The 12,338-nt window shown below is 47.8% G+C and overlaps 1 protein-coding gene across 13 annotated transcripts in view; it reads left to right on the top strand.

Moving 5' to 3' along the window:
* aplp2 (amyloid beta (A4) precursor-like protein 2) overlaps positions 1 to 12,338 on the top strand; it is a 140,585-nt gene that overhangs the window by 23,819 nt on the left and 104,428 nt on the right. The window lies entirely within an intron of this gene.

Genomic DNA, 12,338 nt, shown 5'->3' on the forward strand with positions numbered 1-12,338 from the left:
CATAAAAAATCCTACAATGTGATTTTCTGTATTTTTTTTCCTCATTTTGTCTGTCATGGTTGACGTGTACCTATGATGAAAATTACAGGCCTCTCTCATCTTTTTAAGTGCGAGAACTTGCACAATTGGTGGCTGACTAAATACTTTTTTTCCCCACTGTAAGTCTCGGCAGATCATTGAGTCATCTGCTCTGCTCTGTTTTGTCTGTTCTGCTCTGCTCTGGTCTGCTCCGTACCACAATGCTCTGCTCCGTACCGCTCTGGTCCGCTCTGGTCCGGTCTGCTCTGCTCGGCTCTGGCTCCATTCAGTCAGTCCGGCTCTCTGATTGATCTCTCTCTCTGAGTGCTGGTGCTGCACCAAAACAGAACTGAGAGAATAGATGCAGAGAGGAGAAATCAAAGATCTCTTTAAAGTGTGTGCTGTGCTGCACAGGGCGTTGGTTATTGCTTTCCCTCCCTGTATTTACAGCCTTCACTGCACCAGCTAATGTAGGAGAAACACATCATGACTGGATCAGGATCTGGGCTGTTTGGACCCATCCTCTAGTGTTCTGTCTGTGTTGTCTAACAGGAGCATCCAGTCAGTCAAACACTTATCAAACATCTCACTCATAATAGATGTCTCTCCTCATAATAGATGTCTCTCCTCATAATAGATGTCTCTCCTCATAATAGATGTCTCTCCTCATAATATGAAGAAGAAAAAATAATGTATGCACTCACTAACTGTAAGTCGCTCTGGATAAGAGCGTCTGCTAAATGACTAAAATGTAAATAATAGATGTCTCTCCTCACAGTTACATGGAGCCTAGTCCTGGATAACCACAGCTACATGTAGTCTAGTCCTGGATAACCACAGCTACATGTAGGCTAGTCCAGGATAACCACATCACAGCTACATGTAGCCTAGTCCTGGATAACCACAGCTACATGTAGGCTAGTCCAGGATAACCACATCACAGCTACATGTAGCCTAGTCCTGGATAACCACATCACAGCTACATGTAGTCTAGTCCTGGATAACCACATCACAGCTACATGTAGGCTAGTCCAGGATAACCACATCACAGCTACATGTAGTCTAGTCCAGGATAACCACATCACAGCTACATGTAGCCTAGTCCAGGATAACCACATCACAGCTACATGTAGGCTAGTCCAGGATAACCACATCACAGCTACATGTAGTCTAGTCCAGGATAACCACATCACAGCTACATGTAGCCTAGTCCAGGATAACCACATCACAGCTACATGTAGTCTAGTCCTGGATAACCACATCACAGCTACATGTAGCCTAGTCCAGGATAACCACATCACAGCTACATGTAGCCTAGTCCAGGATAACCACATCACAGCTACATGTAGTCTAGTCCAGGATAACCACATCACAGCTACATGTAGTCTAGTCCAGGATAACCACATCACAGCTACATGTAGTCTAGTCCAGGATAACCACATCACAGCTACATGTAGCCTAGTCCAGGATAACCACATCACAGCTACATGTAGTCTAGTCCAGGATAACCACATCACAGCTACATGTAGCCTAGTCCAGGATAACCACATCACAGCTACATGTAGTCTAGTCCAGGATAACCACATCACAGCTACATGTAGTCTAGTCCAGGATAACCACAGCTACATGTAGTCTAGTCCAGGATAACCACAGCTACATGTAGCCTAGTCCAGGATAACCACATCACAGCTACATGTAGCCTAGTCCAGGATAACCACATCACAGCTACATGTAGTCTAGTCCAGGATAACCACATCACAGCTACATGTAGTCTAGTCCAGGATAACCACATCACAGCTACATGTAGCCTAGTCCAGGATAACCACATCACAGCTACATGTAGTCTAGTCCAGGATAACCACATCACAGCTACATGTAGCCTAGTCCAGGATAACCACATCACAGCTACATGTAGTCTAGTCCAGGATAACCACATCACAGCTACATGTAGTCTAGTCCAGGATAACCACAGCTACATGTAGTCTAGTCCAGGATAACCACAGCTACATGTAGGCTAGTCCAGGATAACCACAGCTACATGTAGTCTAGTCCAGGATAACCACAGCTACATGTAGGCTAGTCCAGGATAACCACAGTTACATGTAGGCTAGTCCAGGATAACCACATCACAGCTATATTTCACTATGCCACACTGATGGGGGAGGGAGAGAGAAGAGAGGGCGATGGAGAGAAAAAGCACATGCTGACGCAATGCACAGCAGAGGTGCAAGCCCACACACACACACACACAGGCACTATCTCCCTGAGAGAGTGCAAGTGCAACAACTCCCTGTCCTCCCCTGAGTCTCCCCTCTCTGCATTTCTCTCCTCCTCCTCCCATTCTTCCTCCTCTCTCTCTCTCCTCCTCTGCTACTGTGTGCATGTTTTCCCAAAAAGGTTTTATGCGAGTACAGGCTGTCACAGCAGGCCTGCTACACACAAGTACAGGCTGTCACAGCAGGCCTGCTACACACAAGTACAGGCTGTCACAGCAGGCCTGCTACACACAAGTACAGGCTGTCACAGCAGGCCTGCTACACACAAGTACAGGCTGTCACAGCAGGCCTGCTACACACAAGTACAGGCTGTCACAGCAGGCCTGCTACACACAAGTACCGGCCTGCTACACACGAGGACAGGCTGTCACAGCAGGCCTGCTACACACGAGGACAGGCTGTCACAGCAGGCCTGCTACACACGAGGACAGGCTGTCACAGCAGGCCTGCTACACACAAGTACAGGCTGTCACAGCAGGCCTGCTACACACATCTGTTGCTATGCACACTCACTAGACACTGACACTCCAACACACACACACACACACACACACACACATACGCACGCGCACACACACACACACACACACACACACACACACACACACACATACGCACGCGCACACACACACACACACATACGCACGCACGCACACACACACACACACACACACACACACACACGCATATTGACGCCACACACATAGACACACTTCACATACGCTGCTGCTACTCTGTTTATTATCTATCCTGATTGCCTAGTCACTTTTACCCCTACCTACATGTACATACTGTATTACCTCAATTACATCAACTACCTGGTACCCCTGCACGTTGACTCAGTACTGGTACTCCTGCACGTTGACTCAGTACTGGGACTCCTGCACGTTGACTCAGTACTGGGACTCCTGCACGTTGACTCAGTACTGGGACTCCTGCACGTTGACTCAGTACTGGTACTCCTGCACGTTGACTCAGTACTGGTACTCCTGCACGTTGACTCAGTACTGGTACTCCTGCACGTTGACTCAGTACTGGGACTCCTGCATGTTGACTCAGTACTGGTACTCCTGCACGTTGACTCAGTACTGGTACTCCTGCACGTTGACTCAGTATTGTTTTTAATGTGTTAATACAGTGAGGGAAAAAAGTATTTGATCCCCTGCTGGTTTTGTACGTTTGCCCACTGGCAAAGAAATGATCAGTCTATAATTTTAATAGTAGGTTTATTTGAACAGTGAGAGACAGAATAACAACAAAAAAATCCAGAAAAATGCTTGTAAAAAATGTTTATAAATTAATTTGCATTTTAATGAGGGGAAATAAGTATTTGACCCCCCTCTCAATCAGAAAGATTTCTGGCTCCCAGGTGTCTTTTATACAGGTAACGAGCTGAGATTAGGAGCACACTCTTAAAGGGAGTGCTCCTAATCTCAGTTTGTTACCTGTATAAAAGACACCTGTCCACAGAAGCAATCAATCAATCAGATTCCAAACTCTCCACCATGGCCAAGACCAAAGAGCTCTCCAAGGAAGTCAGGAACAAGATTGTAGACCTACACAAGGCTGGAATGGGCTACAAGACCATCGCCAAGCAGCTTGGTGAGAAGGTGACAACAGTTGGTGCGATTATTCGCAAATGGAAGAAACACAAAATAACTGTTAATCTCCCTCGGCCTTGGGCTCCATGCAAGATCTCACCTCGTGGAGTTGCAATGATCATGAGAACGGTGAGGAATCAGCCCAGAACTACACGGGAGAATCTTGTCAATGATCTCAAGGCAGCTGGGACCATAGTCACCAAGAAAACAATTGGTAACACACTACGCCGTGAATGACTGAAATCCTGCAGCGCCCGCAAGGTCCCCCTGCTCAAGAAAGCACATATACAGGCCCGTCTGAAGTTTGCCAATGAACATCTGAATGATTCAGAGGAGAACTGGGTGAAAGTGTTGTGGTCAGATGAGACCAAAATCGAGCTCTTTGGCTTCAACTCAACTCGCCGTGTTTGGAGGAGGAGGAATGGTGCCGATGACCCCAAGAACACCATCCCCACCGTCAAACATGGAGGTGGAAACATTATGCTTTGGGGGTGTTTTTCTGCTAAGGGGACAGGACAACTTCACCGCATCAAAGGGAAGATGGATGGGGCCATGTACCGTCAAATCTTGGGTGAGAACCTCCTTCCCTCAGCCAGGGCATTGAAAATGGGTCGTGGATGGGTATTCCAGCATGACAATGACCCAAAACACACGGCCAAGGCAACAAAGGAGTGGCTCAAGAAGAAGCACATTAAGGTCCTGGAGTGGCCTAGCCAGTCTCCAGACCTCAATCCCTTAGAAAATCTGTGGAGGGAGCTGAAGGTTTGAGTTGCCAAACGTCAGCCTCGAAACCTTAATGAATTGGAGAATATCTGCAAAAAGGAGTCGGACAAAATCCCTTCTGAGATGTGTGCAAACCTGGTGGCCAACTACAAGAAACATCTGACCTCTGTGATTGCCAACAAGGGTTTTGCCACCAAGTACTAAGTCATGTTTTGCAGAGGGGTCAAATACTTATTTCCCTCATTAAAATGCAAATCAATTTATAACATTTTTGACATGCGTTTTTCTGGATTTCTTTGTTGTTATTCTGTCTCTCACTGTTCAAATAAACCTACCATTAAAATTATAGACTGATCATGTCTTTGTCAGTGGGCAAACGTACAAAATCAGCAGGGGATCAAATACTTTTTTCCCTCACTGTATTTCCTTTTTTTTATTTAGCAAATATTTGTCTTACTTTTTAACTCTGCGTTGTTGTGAATGGGCTCGTCAGTCAGCATTTCACTGTAAAGTCTACACCTGTTGTATTCGGCGCATGTGACCAATAAAATGTTGATTTGATGTCCCAGTGAAATGTGGAATATAGTGTGTGCTCGTTCAACTCAATCCAAGGCCTGTCTGTGTGTCGGGCAGAGAACTAGCTTTATTTCCTGTTAACTCTATCCACTGTTGTTTAGAATGGGAGCTAGCAGGCCTCCCGAGTGGCGCAGCGGTCTAAGGTACTGCATCGCAGCGCTTGAGGTGTCACTACAGACCGAGTGGCGCAGCGGTCTAAGGCACTGCATCGCAGCGCTTGAGGTGTCACTACAGACCGAGTGGCGCAGCGGTCTAAGGCACTGCATCGCAGCGCTTGAGGTGTCACTACAGACCGAGTGGCGCAGCGGTCTAAGGCACTGCATCGCAGCGCTTGAGGTGTCACTACAGACCGAGTGGCGCAGCGGTCTAAGGCACTGCATCGCAGCGCTTGAGGTGTCACTACAGACCGAGTGGCGCAGCGGTCTAAGGCACTGCATCGCAGCGCTTGAGGTGTCACTACAGACCGAGTGGCGCAGCGGTCTAAGGCACTGCATCGCAGCGCTTGAGGTGTCACTACAGACCGAGTGGCGCAGCGGTCTAAGGCACTGCATCGCAGCGCTTGAGGTGTCACTACAGACCGAGTGGCGCAGCGGTCTAAGGCACTGCATCGCAGCGCTTGAGGTGTCACTACAGACCGAGTGGCGCAGCGGTCTAAGGCACTGCATCGCAGCGCTTGAGGTGTCACTACAGACCGAGTGGCGCAGCGGTCTAAGGCACTGCATCGCAGCGCTTGAGGTGTCACTACAGACCGAGTGGCGCAGCGGTCTAAGGCACTGCATCGCAGCGCTTGAGGTGTCACTACAGACCGAGTGGCGCAGCGGTCTAAGGCACTGCATCGCAGCGCTTGAGGTGTCACTACAGACCGAGTGGCGCAGCGGTCTAAGGCACTGCATCGCAGCGCTTGAGGTGTCACTACAGACCGAGTGGCGCAGCGGTCTAAGGCACTGCATCGCAGCGCTTGAGGTGTCACTACAGACCGAGTGGCGCAGCGGTCTAAGGCACTGCATCGCAGCGCTTGAGGTGTCACTACAGACCGAGTGGCGCAGCGGTCTAAGGCACTGCATCGCAGCGCTTGAGGTGTCACTACAGACCGAGTGGCGCAGCGGTCTAAGGCACTGCATCGCAGCGCTTGAGGTGTCACTACAGACCGAGTGGCGCAGCGGTCTAAGGCACTGCATCGCAGCGCTTGAGGTGTCACTACAGACCGAGTGGCGCAGCGGTCTAAGGCACTGCATCGCAGCGCTTGAGGTGTCACTACAGACCGAGTGGCGCAGCGGTCTAAGGCACTGCATCGCAGCGCTTGAGGTGTCACTACAGACCGAGTGGCGCAGCGGTCTAAGGCACTGCATCGCAGCGCTTGAGGTGTCACTACAGACCGAGTGGCGCAGCGGTCTAAGGCACTGCATCGCAGCGCTTGAGGTGTCACTACAGACCGAGTGGCGTAGCGGTCTAAGGCACTGCATCGCAGCGCTTGAGGTGTCACTACAGACCGAGTGGCGCAGCGGTCTAAGGCACTGCATCGCAGCGCTTGAGGTGTCACTACAGACCGAGTGGCGCAGCGGTCTAAGGCACTGCATCGCAGCGCTTGAGGTGTCACTACAGACCGAGTGGCGCAGCGGTCTAAGGCACTGCATCGCAGCGCTTGAGGTGTCACTACAGACCGAGTGGCGCAGCGGTCTAAGGCACTGCATCGCAGCGCTTGAGGTGTCACTACAGACCGAGTGGCGCAGCGGTCTAAGGCACTGCATCGCAGCGCTTGAGGTGTCACTACAGACCGAGTGGCGCAGCGGTCTAAGGCACTGCATCGCAGCGCTTGAGGTGTCACTACAGACCGAGTGGCGCAGCGGTCTAAGGCACTGCATCGCAGCGCTTGAGGTGTCACTACAGACCGAGTGGCGCAGCGGTCTAAGGCACTGCATCGCAGCGCTTGAGGTGTCACTACAGACCGAGTGGCGCAGCGGTCTAAGGCACTGCATCGCAGCGCTTGAGGTGTCACAGCCGGCCGTGACTGGGAGCGATGGGAGGAGACTGTAACTACCAATTGGATATCACGAAATTGGTGCGATAAAGGGGTAAAAGTACAAAAAAATAATGGGAGCTAACTAAGTATCTGTGGTAATCCTGTCTGTGGGTTTGGATTGGAAGCTAGTAGCTAGTTAGGTATCTGTGGTAGCCTTGTCTGAGTAGTTAACGCTGCTATGTGGTTAACGACTAGTGGAGTTTCCCCATTATGAGGCTAACCGCTAGGGAAGTAGTTAGCTTCATGACTAACGACCAGTGGAGTTTATCATTAAGAGGCTAACCGCTAGGGAAGTAGTTGATAGAGCATTGTGACTGAGAAAGCCGTGGGAAATCACCCCTATAGCTATGACCACCGCGATGGTGATGGAGCATCAAACCATAGCTACGTGGAGAGAGAGAGAATGTCTGCAGTGGTTTAGCGGAGGGTATCCTCAGGTATACGCCATAGACATGCTTATTTTTCAGTGGGCATTGCGTATACTCAGTTCCTAATCCCCCGATGCGTATCAAAGTATTGTAGTGGAGGTATACGCCGTATCAATTAATAAGGCTGATGGAACCGATAAGAATGTTTTAGCTTAAAATGTTGATTAGCTATTGTTGATTAGCTGTTGTTGATTAACACCTTTCTAAAAATGTGCACCACACATGCGAGCGGTTTCAAGGACAGAGATGGAAATATCCGTTAGAAATGTAGAAAGAGGGGAGATCTAAAGCTGCAACACCTATCATGGGTTGCTAATATGACTGGGATAATGGCTTCGGCTGCTAGCCAATGCTAATATGACTAGGATAATGGCTTCGGCTGCTAGCCAATGCTAATATGACTAGGATAATGGCTTCGGCTGCTAGCCAATGCTAATATGACTAGGATAATGGCTTCGGCTGCTAGCCAATGCTAATATGACTAGTATAATGGCTTCGGCTGCTAGCCAATGCTAATATGACTAGGATAATGGCTTCGGCTGCTAGCCAATGCTAATATGACTAGGATAATGGCTTCGGCTGCTAGCCAATGCTAATATGACTAGGATAATGACTTCGGCTGCTAGCCAATGCTAATATGACTAGGATAATGGCTTCGGCTGCTAGCCAATGCTAATATGACTAGGATAATGGCTTCGGCTGCTAGCCAATGCTAATATGACTAGGATAATGGCTTCGGCTGCTAGCCAATGCTAATATGACTAGGATAATGGCTTCGGCTGCTAGCCAATGCTAATATGACTAGGATAATGGCTTCGGCTGCTAGCCAATGCTAATATGACTAGGATAATGGCTTCGGCTGCTAGCCAATGCTAATATGACTAGGATAATGGCTTCGGCTGCTAGCCAATGCTAATATGACTAGTATAATGGCTTCGCGCTGCCAGAGACTAGGAATGCCGGCTGCTAGCCAATGCTAATATGACTAGGATAATGGCTTCGGCTGCTAGCCAATGCTAATATGACTAGGATAATGACTTCGGCTGCTAGCCAATGCTAATATGACTAGGATAATGGCTTTGGCTGCTAGCCAATGCTAATATGACTAGGATAATGGCTTCGGCTGCTAGCCAATGCTAATATGACTAGGATAATGGCTTCGGCTGCTAGCCAATGCTAATATGACTAGGATAATGGCTTTGGCTGCTAGCCAATGCTAATATGACTAGGATAATGGCTTCGGCTGCTAGCCAATGCTAATATGACTAGGATAATGGCTTCGGCTGCTAGCCAATGCTAATATGACTAGGATAATGGCTTCGGCTGCTAGCCAATGCTAATATGACTAGGATAATGCCTTCGGCTGCTAGCCAATGCTAATATGACTAGGATAATGGCTTCGGCTGCTAGCCAATGCTAATATGCTAGCCAATGGAAGAAAGTAAAAAAATAACAGGAAGTCTTTATAAAATAATTGCCTCCATGTTTCTATGGTGGGATTTTGGCTATAGGCTACTTAGAAGCAAGGTAAGACATGCCTCATGAAGTAAAACATCCAGGTTTCAAACAATTAATGAACAGGACAAATATAGAGATGTTAATTATAGGTCTAACCATCTTCTGGTAGATTGAAAGGCTTTCCCAAAAACCTTCTCAATTAAATGTTAACTAGCTACAAAGTAGCCCATGCCTACCTGGCAGAATGATATCATGATTATTTGCATCAATCCAGTGGCCATTTTGTTTTTCAGACTCCATCTCGTGCTACAGAAACACCAGTGCTAGGTGCCTGCACACTAGAAATAAAGGGTAACTACACTGATAAATCAACATTTCCTAGATTTTTCCCAGACCTCAAAGTGGTCTCTAGATGTGGTTTAAGCATTGTTGTGGACTTAAAACATCCAATTTTGTGGTTTTTCTATTTGAAAAGTGTGATTTGAAAGCGAAAACCTGAAAAAAAATGGGGAAATCTGAATTTCTGACTCAGTTGACAGCCTCATTTATCTGTTTCAATAGTAGGGCTACTATTTAGCCTACTGCACGATAAAGCTTGGGTTGGACTGACTGTGAAAAACCAATATGGGATTTATCATGTAAGGTCATTGAGTGTATGTCACTGTTTGTCATAGACATTTTCACACAGGGGCGCCTTTCCATTCGCCAGTTTTATTTTGTGTGCAAAATTCGAGTGTACCCACTTCTCCAGGCACCACTACAACACTGTCTGTGTGTGTGTGTGTGTGTGTGTCGTCAAACCACCCAACTACTAATTATGTGGCATAATGACATCATGTGTGAGTTTTTAGCACCAGGAAGCAGCAGCAGCTAACTACCCCAAGGACATTTTATGCAAATGACCTACTGTTGATGAGGCTTGTGTTTTTAAATCGTAAGTAAGTATGCTGCAAGTAACCTGATTGAAGCGCTCGCGTACCTTTCTGACATCATGTATGTGTTTTTAGAACAAAGACTCAGTCGCTAGCTAGCCTACCAACCCAGAGAACGAACCTCCTCAGAACATGGCTGGTTTAGTTGTTTTTATCATCAAAGTCATTTTAGACTACATCTTTCACTGCACACATTTTATTTACTTTATTTATTACCTTTATTGTTGTTGGGATGCCTTAAACGCTGCTTTTACACACATAATCATCAGCCCCTTTTTGTTGGAAAATAAATAAAAAATGCTGTTCTGATCATTCCATTAGTGTTTTTTTTGTTTTTTTTCATTTTTTCTTATCCAGAGACACACACAGAGAAACACACACACACACACACACACACACACACAGAGAAACACACACACACATGTATTAGCTTGTGGTGCTGCAGGTAATGCGAGGGCGGCCATCTTTGTGAAGGGAAAATGATTAATGTAATTTGGATATACTTATCTGTCATTAGGCTCTGCTCTGCTTTCACTCCGCCTTAGGGCAGAAGGGGGGAGAGGAGCGAGAGGAGGCAGGGGAAGATGGGGATGGAGGTGAGGTGGAGGAGGAGGGAGAGAAGAGGGGGACCGAGGAAGAGATGGGTGCGAGAGGGGAGCCAAGGGATGGGGAGGAGGAGGGAGAGAAGAGGGGAAGAGGATGGGAGGCAGGGGATGGGGGAGAGGTTGGGAGGGGAGTGGAGGGGATGGGGGAGAGGATGGGAGGGGATGGGGGAGAGGATGGGAGGGTAGTGGAGGGGAGTGGGGGGGATGGGGAGAGGATGGGAGGGGATGGGGAGAGGATGGGAGGGGAGGCAGGGGATGGGGGAGAGGGGATGGAGGGAAAAGGGGATGGAGGAGAGGATGGGAGGGGAGTGGAGGGATATCAGATGTTGGAAGAAAGATTGACTGTCTGGTGAGACTAGCAGGTTCTCTATGGTCTCATCTCTCTGTCTCTGTGTACCCGCTGGGTAGAGAGGAGGGTGTAGACCATGGTGTCTGATGGGTCTAAAGTATATCCTGTACCCTGATAAGTGACAGTGTTAGTATATCCTGTACCCTGATAAGTGACAGTGTTAGTATATCCTGTACCCTGATAAGTGACAGTGTTAGTATATCCTGTACCCTGATAAGTGACAGTGTTAGTATATCCTGTACCCTGATAAGTGACAGTGTTAGTATATCCTGTACCCTGATAAGTGACAGTGTTAGTATATCCTGTACCCTGATAAGTGACAGTGTTAGTATATCCTGTACCCTGATAAGTGACAGTGTTAGTAGTTTCAGTAGCCAGTTGCTGTTCTGTTTCCCTGTAGACTGAAAGATAAACTCTTCCCATAGAGATAGAATGGGACCTCTAACCTGGATTCTATTTCTGTGGTTTTTCCATAGCTGTGATATTATGGTATTATTCTGACTCTGATAGTCTGTCCTTGAGACTGTTTTCCCCGCTGCTCTCAACGTCAGGCAGGCAGCTCCCCCTGAGCACTTCTCAGTCTACTCTCCTGTCCTCCTCTCCTCTATACTCTCCTCTATACTCTCCTGTCCTCCTCTCCTCTATACTCTCCTCTATACTCTCCTGTCCTCCTCTCCTCTATACTCTCCTGTCCTCCTCTCCTCTATACTCTCCTGTCCTCCTCTCCTCTATACTCTCCTGTCCTCCTCTCCTCTATACTCTCCTCTATACTATCCTCTACTCTACTCTCCTCTATACTCTCCTCTATACTCTCCTCTATACTATCCTCTATACTCTCCTCTATACTATCCTCTACTCTACTCTCCTCTATACTCTCCTCTATACTCTCCTCTATACTCTCCTCTATACTCTCCTATATACTCTCCTCTACTCTACTCTCCTCTACTCTACTCTCCTCTCTACTCTACTCTATACTCTCCTCTATCCTCTCCTCTATACTATCCTCTCCTCTATACTCTCCTCTATACTCTCCTCTATACTATCCTCTACTCTCCTCTCCTCTATACTCTCCTGTCCTCCTCTCCTCTATACTCTCCTCTCCTCTATACTATCCTCTACTCTCCTCTCCTCTATACTCTCCTGTCCTCCTCTCCTCTATACTCTCCTCTATACTATCCTCTACTCTCCTCTCCTCTATACTCTCCTGTCCTCCTCTCCTCTATACTATCCTCTACTCTCCTCTCCTCTATACTATCCTCTACTCTCCTCTCCACTCTCCTGTCCTCCTCTCCTCTATACTCTCCTCTATACTATCCTCTCCTCTATACTCTCCTCTATACTCTCCTCTATAC

The sequence above is a fragment of the Coregonus clupeaformis genome, chromosome 6, assembly GCF_020615455.1.
Source record: "Coregonus clupeaformis isolate EN_2021a chromosome 6, ASM2061545v1, whole genome shotgun sequence".
Classification (NCBI taxonomy): Eukaryota; Metazoa; Chordata; class Actinopteri; order Salmoniformes; family Salmonidae; genus Coregonus; species Coregonus clupeaformis.